Source organism: Telmatherina bonti (assembly GCF_933228915.1).
Source record: "Telmatherina bonti genome assembly, chromosome: 23".
NCBI lineage: Eukaryota > Metazoa > Chordata > Actinopteri > Atheriniformes > Telmatherinidae > Telmatherina > Telmatherina bonti.
The window spans coordinates 23870307-23889357 of NC_136632.1; positions in this window are offsets into that span (position 1 = coordinate 23870307).

Here is a 19051-nt window from a genome sequence, read left to right on the forward strand (position 1 = left end):
TAGAAACGCTGCTTTAGGACACAAAGTGATGACTGAGAACCCATCGCTTGGATGATCCAGCAAAATAGAAGCTTGTCAGATCCTGGCAATAGGTGGGAATCAAAACCATGCCCACCAGGTGCCCTCAACATCAGGGCACCCTCCTAACAGCCAGAGCTATTCTTTCAGACATGTAACCATGACAACAGCATCATTTTTACTGGTTAGAGTTTGTCTCTGAAGGAAGATATATGTATGGAACCAGGCCGAAGCAGTTCGAACCAAGTAGAACCAAATGGAGCCAAATGGGACTAGGTTTAATCAGGTAGAATAATGTGGAACCAGGCAGAACCAGATGGAACCTGATCAAACCATGTGGATCCAGGTGGAATTAGGAAAAACCAAATGAAAGCAAGGTCGAACCAGGTGGAACTATGTAGAACAAAGTGGAACTAAGTGGAATCAGTTCCAACCATGCTGAACCAGGTAGAACCAAATGGAACCAGATGGAACCAGGTAGAATCATGTGGAATTGGATGAAACCAAGTATAATTGGTTGGAATTAGGTAGAACCAGATGGAACCATGTGGACTTTGGTAGAACCATGTGGTAGCTGTCAGATTAATGTAGAATCAGGTAAAACCAGGTACAACCAGGTGGAACCAGGTAAACACATGAATGTTCCTCTAACATGATTCTGTTAAAGGAAAACAGACTTTAAAGCATGCATTCATGTTCCATGCTACGTAGTCCAGTTTGGATTTGTATTTATTTTGAGCTCCATTAGCTTTTGCAATACAGCTATTCTTCCTGGAGTCAATACAATAGTCATAATACAATGATTACACCAGTTCAGGTTTGCGGGGAAGCTGGAGTCTAATCCAGCAATTATCAGGTACGCCTGGACACCAGTCCATCGCAGGGCCAACAAACAACACAACTATCCAGGCTCACATTCATTCATGGTGAAAATATAGAACAGAAAGGCCACTGTCTGAATAACACCCCCACCTAGACTTGAACCCATTACCTTTGTGCTGTCAGGATGCAGTGCTAACCACTGTGCCACTTGACAGTATTTGCAGAGCACTTTTCTAGTCATATCTTGACACACTCATACTGTTGTTACGAGAATCCATGTGTTTTACACATCACATGTACTATACAGTCTACAGTACATGAGGTAGTGTAGTATATGGTAGATGGACAGACATGATGTCTGACTGAGGAGCTCAGTGGTTCGAAGATTAAGGAAACACACCTGGAGTCTGTGTGGACATGAGATAAAATCTTCTAACAGTAAGACTGTAGAACTTTCCTGGTGCTTTTATCTTTCTCATTTTGGTCTGAAAACTTATGTCCTGATCTTAATTTTTGACCTCTAGCTGTCCACAACACAGAGCTTCTTCCTACCAGCCTGAACTATTCTTCCTGACATGGTTTACCTTCACTATGAACACTTTCTCTCTTCATTTCTAATTTGACTCTTGAAAGATCAAGAAATTTCTCCACCTGCCAAACAGGGAGTTGAACCTACAGCTTTTAAAGCTTCAGCCAGTCCTCCATCAGTCTGAGCTATCCTCTCACACAGCTCTGCCTTTCTTCAGAGCTTCTCTGACTTTTTCATTTGCCATCCAAATCTCTAAAGTTTTACCAACAAAGATTTGATAGCATGCCCAAACACACTCCAGGTGTGTATCCTCAGCCTGCGAACCACTGAGCTGCTCAGTCAGATGTCAGCTGTTTCCATCTCGAGGGTTTTCTACCTTTAGGTTTGTCATGGTCTTAATTTTACTGAAATACAGACTTTTTCTATAAGTTCCTCCACTTCCAGATGGAGAGGTGGTCACTCTTCATTGCTGACTACTCATCACTTCTTTTCCCCTAAAAAATGCTGGGCATGGGTCCAGACAGACCTCCTCACACACAGCTTTCTGAGTTCTCTTTGCTGTAGCATCAGTGGTATGTCGGCATGTGTGAGGTTGATGGCGTCTACTACGACAGACATGAACCCATGTGTCCCACATGAGGAGCAGATGAGCTTCTAAGTGACTTATCCATCTGCTGTTACTGCTGGACGACACGCTGCCTGTGTAGCGTAGCAACGTCCCTTTAGCCTGCACAAAGACAAGCGAGGCCCCGTATAAAACAGGCCTTTCTGGTCCGGACACGAACCGGTGGGGATTCAGGTTCTAGTACGAAGCGGGATCTGAACAAGATCATTTTTCCAACATGTGCTCTGGGCTTTTGTACATGTGAAAACAGGGATGAATTCTGTGCAGTGAAACCCTGCATATATGTTGAGTTTAACTTGTAGTGGGGATCCTTGTGGTGTTTTCTTTCTTTGGTTGGAATATAATTATTGCGCTAATTATATTCCACCTACCTACCTAACAGGGAATATAGTGTAGTATGACAAAATATTGGCCCTGTGATTGACTGGCGAGCTGTCCAGGGTGTACCCTGGGTTTTGCCCAAAGACTGCTGGGATAGACTCCAGTTTCCCCACGACCCTGAATTGGATTAAGCAGTTAGGAAAATGAATGACTGACAAAATATTAGACTTACCAACAAGATAGTAAAACAGGAAACATAAAGACTGTTGGATGCAATTCATAAAACATTTCACCGACATCAAAGTCAAACAAGTCAAATCAAATCAAAATTTATTAAACCACTTTTCATACAATATAATGTAGCAGAAAGTGCTTAACTGTGGTGGCCGACAGGAGCAAACATACTGAATACAGAAAAAGATGCTGTTTATAAGAAAACTGAAAGAAGAAAATACAGCATTTTCACTCTCACAACAGAAGTGCTCAAACGTTCTCAAAGTTTCTACACGTTTGTCTTCTTAATCAGAAATAAGTTCTCGTGACACTGGATTTAAATCAGCCATTTGGTTTTTTTTTTTTTCATAAAAAGCTAAAATCTTCTGTGAAAGACTACAGATGATGCTCCTGTTCAGAACACGTTAGAAATATAATAAAGTTGCTCCATCTGCCACGAGGTAGAAAGGCTCCATTTCTGAAAGAATCACCTCTGCTATTAAGCAGCCAAACATTTCCCATCTTATGAATTCATTAGAAAATAAGGATCAGCATCTGCACTGCATGATGTTGCCTTGCTTTAACATGGCAATATTTATCCCAAAGAGTCTTCAAGAGAGAAATACGTCTTTAAAACTCTACCTCTTCATCATTTTAAGCTTCTGTTCACATTTACAGTTCACTCAACAATGGTTTGATACGACCATGATCATTACAGTACAATTCTATGATTCCTACATTGCAGAACAACTGTGTGGAGTAACAAAGTATAAATATTGGAGTAATTATTTTTCAGACGACTTTCTACTTCTACTATATATATATATATATATATATATATATATATATATATATATATATATATATATATATATATATTTTATTTTTTTTTATTTTTTTTTTTTTGATCAATTATCACTTTTTTTTGTCTCCTATTACAAATTTGTTTCCCTCACTGATTCCTGCATCTGCACTTGTGGCAGACAGTCATCAGTGGGTCCCTGCACTCAAATTACAGTTATTTTCAAGTTAATTTGATAAATAATTATTTGTACTTAGTACAGCTAATGTTCAAAGGTTTGTGAAAAGTGTCTGTTTTTCTGATGAAGAAAAGTCGATTTATTGTTCAGAAATGTAATGTTATCCAGCATGATGTAGTGCCAAACCTCTACCAGCAGAGGGCGCGTTCACTGCGAACTGGCATTAAAACATGTTTTTGTTGCTCTTTGCAGGTAAGAAGGGAAATGGGGAACTGTGTGATTGCTCTGTGAAAATGTTTAATGTGTGCTTATAACTAAGGTTTGATGTGTTATGCTGTATAAACGTTTCTTTTTCAGCTAACAGCCGGTTACATGCTAAAAATGGCTAGTTAGTAGCAGTGGCGGCTGGTGAAAAATGTTCTAGGTGGGGCTGACGTGACAATACATTGCTTTGCCTGGTCTAGTGTAAGAATTCAAATCAACAGTCAGACGATTACAGTTTCACAGTAATGATTTAATCTCTTCAAATCACCATTTTCATGGATAAAGAAACTTAAACAGTTTTCAGCAATATAATACTCTAAGCATGTTATAGAAAAAGCATCAAATATAATGAGTCAAATATTAAAGGGTATAAACTGAATTTATACATATCAACATTGTGTGTGAGTGAATCAGAGAAAGAAGAATGTGTTTGTGTTCCTGAGGTGAGTACAGTGTGATAGCTGAGTGGAGGGAATGGACAGTTTTTATTTGTACAGGAACTTTGCTCATCTGTCTTTTTGAGTGGCAAATTTCTCAATGACTCTGGTGTTGAAATCAGGGATGTCCCGTGTTAGTTTTTTCTCTTTGGAGAGCAGAGCCAAAGCATTAAGGCGATCTTGTGCCATTATATTCCTTAGGAACGTTTTTATTCTCTTTAACGTTGAGAAGCACCTCTCCCATTCTGATGTGGTCATTGGCGTGGTAATCAGGATGTTGAGAAGACTTACAGTTTCTGTAAATGTGTCTTGGAGATTATTCTCCATCAGAACCTGAAAGAGAGCCAGTGCACCACTGCAGCTCTGGAACTCTTCATTACTGTAGATCAAGGACAGCTCTGGTTTAAGCCTGGCCTTGTCCAGTGAGGGATATGCTTCCACCGTAGTATCCAGCGCGGAATCTGGGAACTTCTTGTCGTGTTCTGGGAACAAGTCTCCTTGCAGCAGAGTGGCACTGACCAGGTGTTTGGTGAAGGAAAACCTCTCCTTGGCATGGCACATAATGGTGTCGCATACCTATAACATGAAAAAAAAAAAAAAAGTCTCAAAACAGGGCTTACATGTGATCGGCAGATTTTTACATCACTCCGCAATAAAGTGATAAAACATTTACGTAAAGCTAAAGCTAATTTCTATATTGACATTATAAAAGGTGCTAATGGAAATGGGAAGATAATATGGGATAATCTGAATAAACTCCTAAGACGCAATACAGATGGACCTATTAGGGATCTGCAGCTTCAAGTAAATGGTACACTGACAGATGATTTAGGCAAAATTGTTAATTTGTTTAATACATTTTTCATTTGCTCAGTTGAAGAATTAACAAAGAATCTTAAATGCCCTGTAATCGCTAATACTTCTTTAGATCCCACTAAACCTGTATTTAATATACAAGAAATCTCTGTCCCTGAAGTTATAAAAACAATAGCGTCTTTAAAAAGTTCAAAAGCTAGAGATACATTTGGTCTGACAACACATTTCTTAAAACTTCATAAAGAAGCCCTTGCAAGTCCAATTGTACATATAGTAAACCAATCTATTAAACAAGGAATAGGAAGATTGCAAGGGTCACCCCAGTTTTTAAATCTGGAGACAAAACAAAATCTGAGAACTATCGACCAATAAGTATATTACCAGTGATTTAAAAAATAGCAGAAAAATGGGTTGCTGCACAACTAACTCAACATCTAAACAATAGTGAAACATCTCTTCATCCAATGCAGTTCGGTTTTAGGAAACATCACTCCACAGAGACTGCCACCTTTTATTTTCTAGAAAATTTAAAACATCTACTTGACATGGGCGGCTTTGTGGGCGCTGTGTTCCTTGACTTGAAACGTGCTTTTGACACCATCAATCACAATGTGCTCCTTGCTAAACTAACACAATTTAATTTTTCTAACAGTGCTCTCTGCTGGATTAAATCATATCTGTCGGACCGGCAACAAGCTGTACAAATAGAACATTTCCAATCTACTTTTCTACCTTGTTCTGCTGGAGTCCCACAAGGCTCAATACTAGGACCAATCTTATTCAGTTTATATGTCAATAACTTACCCAATGTATGTAAAACTGTGAAAATCCAATTATATGCGGATGACACAGTATTATATGTTCATGCAAAAACCAAAAGTGAAGCCGCTGCAATACTCTCTGGTGCTATGGTGCCAGTATCTCACTGGCTCCATGACGCTTGTCTACATCTTAATACAAAAAAAACAGTTTGTATGTTTTTTTCCCGGCAGCCAGCAGAGGCCGAACAACCATTTGTGTTAGTCAATGGCGAGAGACTGGATGAGGTGGAACAATTTAAATATCTTGGAGTAGTTTTTGATTCTAATCTAAATTTTAAGCAACATGTGAAAAAAGTATTGCATGTGATTAAATTTAATCTGTCAAACTTCAAGCATATAAGACCCTTTCTGACCACAGAATCAGCTAAGGCTTATATGCACGCCATGATATTTAGTCATATCACCTACTGTTATACCACTTGGTCTCACACTTCAGAGGCCATTTTGAAGCCACTAAAGTCCCTCTTTAAGAGAACACTGAAAACTCTGGACAAAAAGCCATTACACTACCATTATTGTAACATTCTAAGTAAGTATAATATTTTGGATTTCGAAAGTTATCAAATTTTTATGGATGCTTGCCTTATTTTTAAAGTTGTAAATGGACTTGCTCCTCCTCCCTTAATGGATTTTATAGGTAAAAAACCTAGTGATCGGCCAAATACCTCGACCAGAGGAGACTGTAACGTACAGCGGCATAGGACAAAATTTGGTCAAATGGTGGGGTCAATCAGAGGCTCACAAACCTGGAACACACTGCCAGCCCATGTCAGGAACTGTGGCACGTATTCAGCCTTTAAAACAGCTCTGAAACACTGGCTGAAAACCAACCAAGCATGCTCACACTAGGTTTTTTTTTTTTTTCTTGGGGCCTCTTAAACTCTGTGAGATTTGTCTATTGTTGTCTATTGTTATGATGTAATGTCTGTATTGTTTTTTTGTTTTCTTGTGTTGGGACTACGTGTTATCTGTCCTTTCCTGCCTTAGGACTACGGATGTAAATTAGCTTTGTGCTAACTCCGGCATATTTACATTGAAGCTTTTGCCGATGTGTTGATGAATATGCATTGTCCTAATTTAAATAAATAAATAAAATAAATGATATGTCATTTAAAAAAAGGTAAGAACTAGGTTTGGACATTTCATTTTAAACAATAAGCTTTATACTTTTTTAAAATGCATTTTTCTTATTTTTATTTATATCTTATAACTTTAATTTTTTTTTTTTTACTTTTTGTATTGAATGTACACTGAGAGCAAGTAACCACCGGAATCAAATGACTTGTTTGTGAAGACTTGTTGAAAAAAATTATTCAGATTGCAATTCTCCTTTCCTTTCCTGAACAACTCCAGTTTTTATGAGCTACTATCCTGCAAGTTTTAGTTTTTCCAAGGTACAACACACTTTATTCAAATGAAGAGGTTCTCCAACAACTTGTTGTCATCTTCTGCACCTGCCTGTTAATGAGACATTGATTTGGGTCAGGTGTGTCACAGCAGGGAAACACTAAAGCCTGCAGGATAGTAGCTCACAAGGACTGGAGTTGGAGACCCCTGATCTATGTATTCATATCATCACATGACAATGTATATTTCAGTCAGTAGCACTATTTCAAACAGCTAGTGTGGTGAAAAATTGTTATTCTTCTGTCCACCAGGTGACAGCAGTAAGTGTTTACCTCCAATGCCAAACGGTGTTTCCGGTCTTCTCCCAATGTCCGCCATTTCTTTGTGGCTGGTTCCTGGACAGGTCCACTGGACTCCTGACCCACAACTAGGGAAGGAACAACCTCTCTGATAATACACAAACAGTACATATGATTCAAAAATCATTTCTGAAAACTGGTTAACATATAATATATAACTCTAAGACTGTATTAAATGATGAGTTACTGTATTTGAACATTAAGCTACATAGAGTCTATTCAGAGACAATTAACATTTGGGTAACACTGTGCACAGAAGTTTACCTGATAGCCTGCATGCTGTCAATGAATCTCTGGATGATTCCTGAGATGTAGTCAGAATCTATGTTTCTTTTCTGCAGCTGATTGTACAGCATGTCCACATGTGGCATTATTTTGTGAAAGAGGGCCAGGAAAAAACAAAAATCATCATCCTGAAGCATTCTCATGTAGCCGCCAGCCTCTCTCTTTGTAAGACTGTCAAATTCAGGTCTGTTCCGGATGGTCTCAAAACACCTCTCCAGATCAGCCTTGTGTTCATACACTGTGTTAACAGCACGACTCTTGAAGTTCCAACGTGTTGCTGATACACTTGGAAGGCGATGCGCGACCACCTCATCAAGCACTGACGTTCTCTTACTTGACTTGGAAAAAAAAGAAGGAAATCCCCCAATGTCAGAAAAAAGTGACTGATCTGGGGAATGTGAGATGTTGCTTGTTGCATTACTAAGTTTAACTGGTGGGCATAACAGCGAACATAGTAAGCGTTTCCATAGATGTCCTGGATCTTTCGCTGAACTCCTGCAGTGGCCCCCCTCATCACTGAAGCCCCATCATAGGCCTGGGCGATCAGCTTCTTTTCTTGTCCCTCAGGAAGGATGATGCGCAGCCTTTCTAATAAGGCACTGGCGATTGTGTCCGAGCTGGCATTGGAGAGCTTAATAAACTAAAAAAAAACGCTCCTGGACATTGTGGCTTCTGTCAATGTATCTTAGAACCAGGACTAACTGACAGTGTGTGGAAATGTCAGTTGTTTCATCAGCTTGGATGGCTAAAAAATCAGCTGTTTTGACTTCATCAATGATTTTTTTCTTTCAGAACTGCCAGCTTACAGTCGAGTAACTCGTTTTGCACGGTCTTTGAGGTGCCTCTAAAAACAGTTGCATTTTCAAGATGGTCCTTCAAGTCCCGGTCAATGGACGCCATTAAGTCAACTAAACCTCTGAAAATTCCAGGGTTTTCAGAAGTGTCCCTTTCATCATGCCCCCGCAATGCAAGTTCAAAAGCACCACAAAACTTAATGCAGTCAATGAGTTTCGATAAAATATGACGATTCTTATCAACCTCTTCGTTGTGCTTTCTTACCGCAATGCGGTGTCCGTCGTCCAACTGCGTTGCTATGCTAATCTTTCCTAGCACAGCTAGCTTGATGCAGTTTTTCATATGAACTCTTGATCGTTCATGCTTCTTGATGCGTTTGGAGAGGAGTTTCAAGTCGGTTTGTCCTGACTGTGTCCATGTTAAATCACATCTGTCACTTTTAAAAAGAATGCAGGGAAAACAGAAAAGTGCATTGGCGAGTCCACAGCCTGTAAGCCACGACTTCCGCTCGAACCAACTCCTGCAAAAACTCTGGTTGTAAACTTTGCCTTTCTCCTTGGTCTGCTGGTTGATGTTAAGGTCGGGCTTGTCGGGTCCCAATTCCTTAACACAGATTTTCTCCTCCATTGTCCTTCTTGCAAAGGGGGAAATAAATAAGGATCTCACCGAATTTGGTGGAAGTTGCTCCTCGCTCGTTAAACTCGCCATCTCTCCGCAAACTGACCGCACCACACAAGCTTCTCTCTCGTTCCCTCTCTCTGTCGCTCTCGTTTTTTCTTTTTTTTTTACATCTTAAATATCGCGGCATTTCCTGCTGAGGGGCAATATTTTTATCGCCCCAAGACGAGAAGTTTCAGCGACACTGATTGGTCATATATTTATTAATTTGTCCTAGTTACACTACATGATTGGCTATGTGGGTGCACTGCTAGGGCAGTCAGACCAGAGCCCCACGACAGTAACGTCTGTGTAAATTCATTATCAAATGAACGTCAGCAGGTGGCAAATGTAGCTGATACATTTTATATTGCATGTAAGCATATACTAGTGGGTAAAACCAACATTTATGAACATAAAATGAAGATATTATGAAAAATAAATTTTACATTCTCCCCATTTTATCAGGGGGGGGGCGGCGCCCCAGCGCCCTCTATTGGCCGGCCGCCACTGGTTAGTAGCAAGCCTGGTTGCTTAGTAACCGATCGCGGTGTTAAGTGAATGAGAACACATAAGCGCGAAGCAGTTGCGTGTGGCAAAACTGGAGTTAAAACATGTTTTTGTTGCACTTTGCAGATACAAATAAAAGAGTCTAAAAATTAAATAGTAGTGGAGGACATCCCTTTTGTACCACGCTACACACTGCATGATGTTGCCTTGCTTTAACACGGCAATATTTATCCCAAAAAGTCTTCAAGAGAGAAATACATCTTTGAAACTCTACCTCTTCATCATTTTAAGCTTCTGTTCACATTTACAGTTTACTCAACAATGGTTTGATACGACCATGATCATTACAGTACAATTCTATGATTCCTACATTGCAGAACTACTGTGTGGAGTAACGCAGTACAAATACTTCATAAGATTACTTCAGTAGAAATTTGGGGGATCTATACAGTATGGATACCAATGACAGGCGTTACGGGCGTTACCATAGCAACACCTCAATCAACTGACTTTTGACAAGTGAATGAGAGAAACTTGCTGTTTGAAGCCAACATACAATAGTTTTAATACTTAAGCATATTTTATATATTATATATATATATATATATATATATATGAAAAAAGAAAAAAGAAAAAAAGAAAAAGAAAAAAGAAAAAAAGACTCCAAGAGGTTTGAAACCCGGCTTTTGAAGGAAACATGTGAAACTATCCAGACATCAAAACAAAGCAAGGAGACACAAAGAACGTGTTTTTCACTTGTGAGAGTATTTTAGGTATGAAGGAGGAAACAATCATCCAGCACTGCCATTTTGGAGGAACTCAGGATCCATTTGGAGCCACAAGGAGTCACACAATACCTGCAACGACACAAAGCTGCCTATAAGTCTATAAGTTTTGCATTTGGGTCATTCCAGCATATGGTAGCTGTCACAACTGGGATCTTCCAAGTCCTACATGTCTTGCTGGATGGACACAGTTATTAGGTTTCCACAAACTCTGCAGTCATTAAATGAGACCAAACCCTTCTGCAGTAACTGGATTTCCCAGAGTGATAGCAGCAAATGATTGGATCCATATGCATCCTGTACACAAGGATACAAGAGCCTGTCACATTCATTCATGTTTTATTTCTTTTTTTTATTTCCTGTTTTATTTGCAGATGTTTTATTATATGCCCACTTTTCTTTTCTTTGCATTCTAATGTCTTTATACCATCTTACTTTATCCACTGTTAGGTTTACCAACAGCACTAACTTTTTTCATCAATTTGCTCTCATATAGTGTTTTTTTTTGTTGTTGTTGTTGTTGCAGGCAGATTTCCTTGTAGGAAATCTTTTTGATGAATAAGCCAGAATGATGAGTTGGAGCCACTTTTCCAGGCTAATACCCCTTCAGGAGTTTCTGCTGCACTGTTTTCCCTATGTGGCAGGTTAAAATCACAGAAATCTTGGTTGTACAGAAACTCAGAATAAAATACTTATACTGTGGTAGAATTGGCCTACCAATCATAGTTGAAACAAGGAAAAGTGAAAATCAATATTTATATAAAACTTTGTCTGGAAGAAGAAATGAGATGCATATCAAACTGTGATCAACTGATTCAAAATTTTGTTTTAGAATCAACTTGTGAATTAAAAAATTGTCACATGATCACAACAGAGGGTCAAAACAAATGAATTATTTGTCATGAGCCTTTCCTGATTGTGTAGTTGTCTAATAAATGGTCCTCCTTACGGTTACAGTGGTTCCATTCATCTTGATGACAGCTAAGTACAGCGTCTTTGCTCTGCTGACTTGCTGAGGAGGAGCGCAGAAGAAGAATGTAGATTTCAACAACAAGAAGGGTGAGATAATGGTTCAGATGCCTACATTTTATGTTATGTCGTCTTTTCTAGAACAAATTCCAAGACAAGTTTAATCTGTTTGAGAGCTAAAGGAACTGGATTCAGGTCTTCTGCCAGGAAGGAGTTCCTGCAGGACTGGTTACTGCTGTGTATGAAAGAAGTAAACACACACATCCTTAAAAGAAAGCAGAATAACCCGCTTCTGCACACTGCAACGATCAGCGACAAACCAAAGAGAAATCTCTAAATATAACGCCAAAGTTGATCATTTAGCAACACTGTCAGCTGACCACTGAAGTATGCATCTGTGTGAGTGGTATTTGAAATGGAACTGGGATTAAATACATTCATCTCTTATAATTAATTAAGTAATAATCTCTCCAAGTACCGCCATTTGAAAACCACGTAGACGGACATGAAGCCAGACCAGAGAGAGAGAGAGCGATAATTAAGGTAGACAGAGATTCTGTTTTAATGACGGAGAGATCTCTCTCATCTTTCATACTTTTGCTCTTTTCTGCTTTACTTTCCTTTTTCTGAAGATGTTTCTTGCTTGCGTGAAGGGTAACCTTGGTTGTACACATGTTTCATTGGCTTTCTGATTTTAAAACAATCAGAGAAAAGCCTACAATCCAATGAAAATCCAGATGACCCAGCTTGCCACCAGCACTTTAACGCACCGTGTAGGTCTGAAGCTGTGAGGCTCCTCGATGGTGTGAAAACTGATGGTGTGTGTGAACGCAGTTTCTCAGCACGTACTCGCCTGCTCGTACATGCATTTAACAATTTGTATGCATAGAAAGTTTAGTTGAACACAAAACTGTTTGATTTATGAGGCAAAGGTAAATTTAGGTGTGAAATATTAATGTTTGTGCATTTGTCCCACATGGGACATGTTTGGATATTCCAACATGATAAAGATCTAAAACATAAAGCCGACCTACAGCAGAATAAAGTGAAGGTTCCCTCCCAGTCTCCTGACCTCCACATCACTGAGCCAACGTGGGGAGATCTCAAGCATGGAGTTCATATAAGGCAGCCTAAGATGTTACAGGAACTGGAGGCCGTTTGCCGAGAAGAATGCAGCTTCACCATCAGAGGAAATAAAGACCTTACTCCACAACTACCACAAAAGACTCCAAGCTGTCATTGATGTTAAACGGGGAAATGCATGTATTAATTGTGTTATGTTTGAAAAAGCTGAAAAGTTGTGGTTGGCAGCCCAGAAAGATGTGAAAACTGGCCAGCAGCTGTCGAGTGTGTCAGTGTTGATACATCTTGTTCAGTCAGTTTAGTGACTGGTGTGTAAAACATTCAGGCAGATGGTCTGAAATACTTCTGTCCCAGATCATTAACATTTCAGCCATGGGACACATGTTGGAAAGTCTAATGCACGTCCTGTTTCACCATAAACGGATGAATATGTCAATAACTAGTAAAAAGTTGTTGACCAAGTGTTAACAGTCAGAACGAAGGGGAAATTTAAAATCTCCACAAATGAAAAACTGCACAGCATTAAGAGCAAAGCCAGCCACAAAGTCTTGTAAAATATCTTTGCTTAATTGTTGTGACTGATGGATCACAGCACCCTGTAAAGGAGAAATGAGCTGAAGTAGAAAAGCAGAGGGGAATTTCTGACCAGAGAAAAGCAAGTCCACCACCTCTGCCAAAGGACCGAGGTGTGCTACAGATGGTCTGAAAGTGCTGCAGACAGATGTGGTCTGCAGGTCCAGCTGAGAGGAAAAGGATTTCTAATCACAAAAGCTGTTCAGTCTGGACACTCGTCTTCACGTTGCTGATGAGCAAAAACCTTTTTCCATTTTGAAAATCCTGCAAGCTGCAGTGTGTAAGTAGTGAATGTTCAATCTGCTCCTCAGGTTTACGTGCTTTAGTGAAAGCATCTCCAGCGCTTCGCCGTCGTCATGTTCAACAAGCTGCAGCTGTGAGCAGCACAACAAGCCAAGCTGGAGATTCATTCCTTCACCTTCTTCATGTGAGTCACATTGTCACACAAGAGTTCAGCATTTTAGCAGAAAACTCTTCCAGATTGTCCTTGTAGGCAGAGGGTTTATTGTCCCACTTTGGTCTCCATAGTACCAACATGACCTGGTTTAACCAGCACAGCCTACCTGAGTGTTGCTGCTGACCATGTCCTTCCCTTTATGAGCACAGTGTAGCATCTTCTGATGGAAACTTCCAGCAGGATGATGCACCATGTCACAAAGCTCACATCATCTCCACCATGACGATGAGTTCACTGTCCTCCAACGGCCTCTACAGTCACATGATCCTTATATGACAGAGCAGCCTCGCGATGTGGTGGAACGGGAAATTCTCATCGTGGTGTGATGCTTCACGTCATTATGGAGCAAAATCTCTGAGGAATTTTTAAAACATGTTTTTCAATCGATCACATAAAAATAAGGCATTACTGATGGATAAAAGGGGGGGTCTAACCTGAAACTAGAAGGGGGACCTCATAAAGTAGTCCTTTCCTTCTTTTGAGTCATTAGGTGTAACAACATGTTTTGACCAGCAGAGGGAGACAAATGTCCATTCTCCTGATGTTTTCTTCAGGTCCAACACAGCAGCAGTCAAGAAAAAAAAAAAAATTCTTTGTCACTAAAAATGTGACAAATCTATGATAAATATAGTCATTCATACTTTTTTTTTTTATCATTTAATATATTTAAGGTTTAAGCTACAAAGACCTGCCTTCTTCACTGAAAACTATATTCTCTCAAAAGTAACATCCTGTAAACAAAAGTACATTGATACAAATATTAAATATTTGGGGTGAAAAGATTGAAGACCTTTTCATAAGCTTTTTATGATTTTCATCTTGGCTCATTTGTCAAGGTTTTATCTTTCTGCTTAGTTCTTAAATACTAAAATCATTCTGCTGAAATACTTGCCATAAACTACTATATAGTATTTCATTAAAGTTCTAAACAGCTATTGAACAGTTAAAATCTCATTTAATCAAGTAGCATTCATGATGATGGTTGAGGTAACAGATAATGCTGATGATGAGGCTGGTGATCACATTGAGACAGTTTGTGATGAGGATTTTTATCCTGGTGATGATGAAGCTGTGATGAAGAGTCCTGGTAAAGTTTATCAGGATGTGGTATCCTGCCAGCTCAATGATCCACCTGAAGATAAAGGTAAATTCTCTCACGCCTCTCAGGGATCATTTGTTTCGCTTCTTGAACACAAAACATATCTTTTTATTTTTTTGGACTCAGGAAAAAAAGTCCGTTTTCTCGATTTTAAAGAAATAAAAAAAAGGCAAGTTGTGTGTTTTATCTTTTTAATTTTCCTCGTCATCTGCTTGATTTTTAAAAAATATTTGGAAAATGTGGAGGATAATACCTGAACTCAAGGAGCACAGCGTCAGTGTGGGGCGTTGCATTCATGTTTCTTAGAAAGCGTACGTGCACGGTGGGTTTGCAGAGCTGCACATCGTGGTGAACGTTGTGTACTCACACAGACCTGCAGTGTGTGTTGCAGCCGGTGCAGCAGGTCCTTGTAATGGAGGAGGAAGAGCTCCTTGATCACATTTCTGTTGAACACAGTCTCTGGTTGACATCAATCATCTTCCCAAGTAGCCAATCGTACGCTGAGGAGAAAAAAATAATAGTTAGCATTTGGCGAAGTGATGCTTTTACCCGTTCATCTTTGTTTTAATCACAACAGTCCTGCAACCTCTCAGCTGTAGGCGTGAACCATTCGTGCACCAACAGCCACATGGTAAAGCTTTTATTTTCTACACAGCTTTTCTACTTCAGGGTTGGAGGGAAGCTGGAGCCTATCCCAGTTAGCATTGCAGAACCAACACAGAGAGACAAACGACCACTCCCTCCTAGGGAGAGTTAGTGAACCATTAACCTAACCTGTGTGTCTTTGGACGAGGATGAAGCTTAAGAACCTGGAGAGAACCCACACATACACAAGGAGAACATGCAAACTCCACACTGAAAAGCTGCTGTTCAAACCTCTCCACAGCCGAGGCTTGACCCAGTAGGCGCGTTTCATCTCATGTACGATTCGATAATTAAACAATAATCTCAGTTTTCTTGCAACTTTTTTCCCATTGAGGGTTATTTTGTCACTGCGTAGCTCCTTTATACCACTTTTTACTCCATTCAGTATCCATTAAATCAAGCAACCAAACAAATTTTATCTCCACTTTCATTTTTGTCAAACTATAAATAAATCCAACATTATTTTATAATATCTTTAAATGTTTCCCTGGAATGTTCAGGAAAAATGTGTTAGTGATAGCTAGGAACAACACGGTCCTCTAACCTGAGCTGGAACGTAGCTGCTGTCCCATGTTTCTTGCTGTGTGTTGTTTACTATTTGCTGTCTGGACACTTTTGGGGACGGGTCAATCACACAGGTGTCCTGACTGCGCTTGCTGCAGCAATATTATATTGTAGTGAAATTTATTTCATTTGATTAGGTTTTTCTATCTGAGGTCTGATAAAATAGGTTGCAGCTTTGTTGCATAGCTGGGACAGTCTAACTCTGCAGTTTGTGTTCCTCATTGCAGTTTTCAGACTGCAAACAGTTGCTGTTTGCCCTACTTATGAGCACAGCTTATTTATTCCAGTTAAACTATATATTTTATAACCTGCAGACAAGAAGTATAAGTTTAATACAATACAAGAGCTAAGGTGTGTGAAATGGAAGAGTTAAATTTGACTCTTAGTTACAGAGAGGTTTATTCTACAGGAAGGTCCTGAAACTGAATGTTGGATCTTCCAGATTGGACTTACTGTATGCATCCTAGGTTTCATCTGAAGTGGAATTTCTCTGTGCACGATTTTCCTCAAACAGAGAAGTTATGCAGATTAATCACTTGAAAAGCACTCGCAACCGGCCAAGAAAGTAAGGCTGGAACAGATTTCCGTGTGGCATGGATCAAGCTGACATAGAGTTACCCATTTATATGATCCTCGAACCATTCTCAGGGCTTAAAAGTATTCCAACACCGTGCCAGATTTCTGCTGAGTTCTTATGCCGAAAAAAATGTACCACTGAATAAGAATTTAGTAATATGGATACTTATGTTAGTCCTTATGCACTCAGCCAGAGGCTCAATGCTGACGGCGAAGATCTGGAGGGAGAGCGGTCACCCTGTTTTACCCCTTGTTTTATCTGGAAAAGCCATTCGGTCTCTGGCATTTCATTCTTGACACATTCCCACAATCAGATGGATGATTTTCTTATGAAAGACAATTTTTTCCAGAGTGCAAACAGAAAAGGCCACGACACTCGGTCGCACGCCTTTGCAGCATCCAACGTAAACACCAGCATGTGTTTAGTTTGTATAGTGTAAGCAGTAATAGTAAGCATACGGCATACATTATCACTAAGAAATCTAATTAATAACTAATCCAGTTTGATAGGTTTATAATATGAGGTAAGATCCTAAAGCCAATTTATACTTGTAAATATTTGATCAGTATTCCAGAGAGAGTTTGGTCTATATAATGAGCATTGTTTTGGCTCTTTCCCCTCTTTTATTATAGTTGTTATGATTGTATTTTTTCAGGTGTCTGTCCATTTTCCTCTCTGGAGCACGTCATTGTACACTGTGACAAAGTGGGTAGGCATCACCATTTGTCACTGCTGCTTTTCCTGATTTTTAGGCTCTTTTTAGGGTCTTACCCAAGTAATGAAGGGAGGATTGAACCAAGTATGAGGAGAGGTAAGAGTTCTATTGTGTTGAGAAATTATTTAATAATTCTGTTTTTTTGGATATGTATTGTGCCTGGTGTTAGTGGATGGAGAAACTGTTTGGAGGGTTATCTAGGGTTACTGAGGAAGAATGATTTTATGTCTGTTTAGTGTGCTTACCAGGAAAATGATAGGTGCCGGGGATGGCCATTTTGGGTTTAGGCTGCGAGGGTATTTAAGGCCGGTTTCGATTGCAGGTATGTTTGGTCAGTAAAGATAATTGTTGACTTATATTATTCTTCCTTTGTGATTTAGTAGTTGTTTTGGTTACAACATGCGCCATTGTTTAATAAATGCTCATTTTGTTGGAGGACCTCTGCCTACTGCCATCGGTTAACCACTCTGGCCACGCCACCTACAACATACACTTAATAAAATACATAGATATAACCATCTTCTGCAGGGATTTGACCTAATTTTCCCTTTTACTTTTTATGATTTCTGTAAAGGAGGTGTGTTTGATCAGGCTGCCATTTTCAGTGTACATCACTTGAACTTTAAGTTATCTAAATATTTTATTAATGTCTCTTTATCTACACTATGTGTATTAGGGATTATAAAGGTTTTGATAATAGTTCCTAAAACATGACAACATGCCACCATCTTTAAAAGTTTAACCTCAATTTTGCCTATTCCACAAGGTTTATCTTTCCTTGCTTGCAGTATTTTTTCCACACTGTTCTGTGAGTTTTAAATTTAAATGTACACTCATTTGAACATAGACGGATGTAATCTTTACATGGAGGGGAGTAGCCTTTTATGTACAAAACAATATTCCAGTTAAAGTTAGAAGAGATCCGGCCATACTAGGGGTGAAGTAATATGATTGGTGATTCTTACCTAATCCAGCAACCAAAGAAGCATCTTTGGAGATTTTGAGCAGAAAGGTTGACAAACCCTTAAAGCTGTAACACTGCTTCTGGGCTTGGGTTATTTTCCTTTTTGTGGTCAGAAGTATATCGGGTCAACCATTGGGTCGAGATTGGATGTGTTTTTTGAACGTTTGTCTCACATCCTCTTATGATGGAGTTAAAGTCGAGGCCAATCCAGACTGTCGGGAGAGCAATGCAGCAGGATTTCCCCCATAGACCGCATATGAAAAATGGACGGAGCGTTCGACGGATAATCTGAATACAGGGAGCGCAGCTGGTGCACTGGGTTGTGGCCATGCTGCCACTAGGTGGCAGTCTGGGGATCCTGGCCCTCCATTGGTGTGGGCTGCGCCCTCTACCTGTGGGGGCGGGGGGCTCCTTTCGGGTTCTTAGGGTCCTGGCGCCCACGCTCTATCTGACCTGGGTGGCCGGTGCCCGGTGGGGCCGACCCCTGCCGGCCTGGGCCTCCTGGGGCCTGTTCCCCTTGACTGTGGGGGTCTCTGACTAAGGCCCTCCTTCGCCAACTCCTGGGTGGGTGCATGGCTGGCTCTGGAGTGGTGAGGTTGGGGTCTGTGCTTGGGGGTGACTGCCGGTTTCTCCTGGCCTGCCTTTTACCTATGGGTGGGCAGGGTCACGTTGGCATGATCACTCTTCTCTGAACACGTTCCACTCTGAATGTCCAGCATGTGTCACAGTCACTGAGTCATCCAGCAACTTTATTCATTAGCAGCAGGTAGCTTTCTTTCTGTCTTTCTGATTTAACTTGCTAGTTACTGGTGCTCCTGACA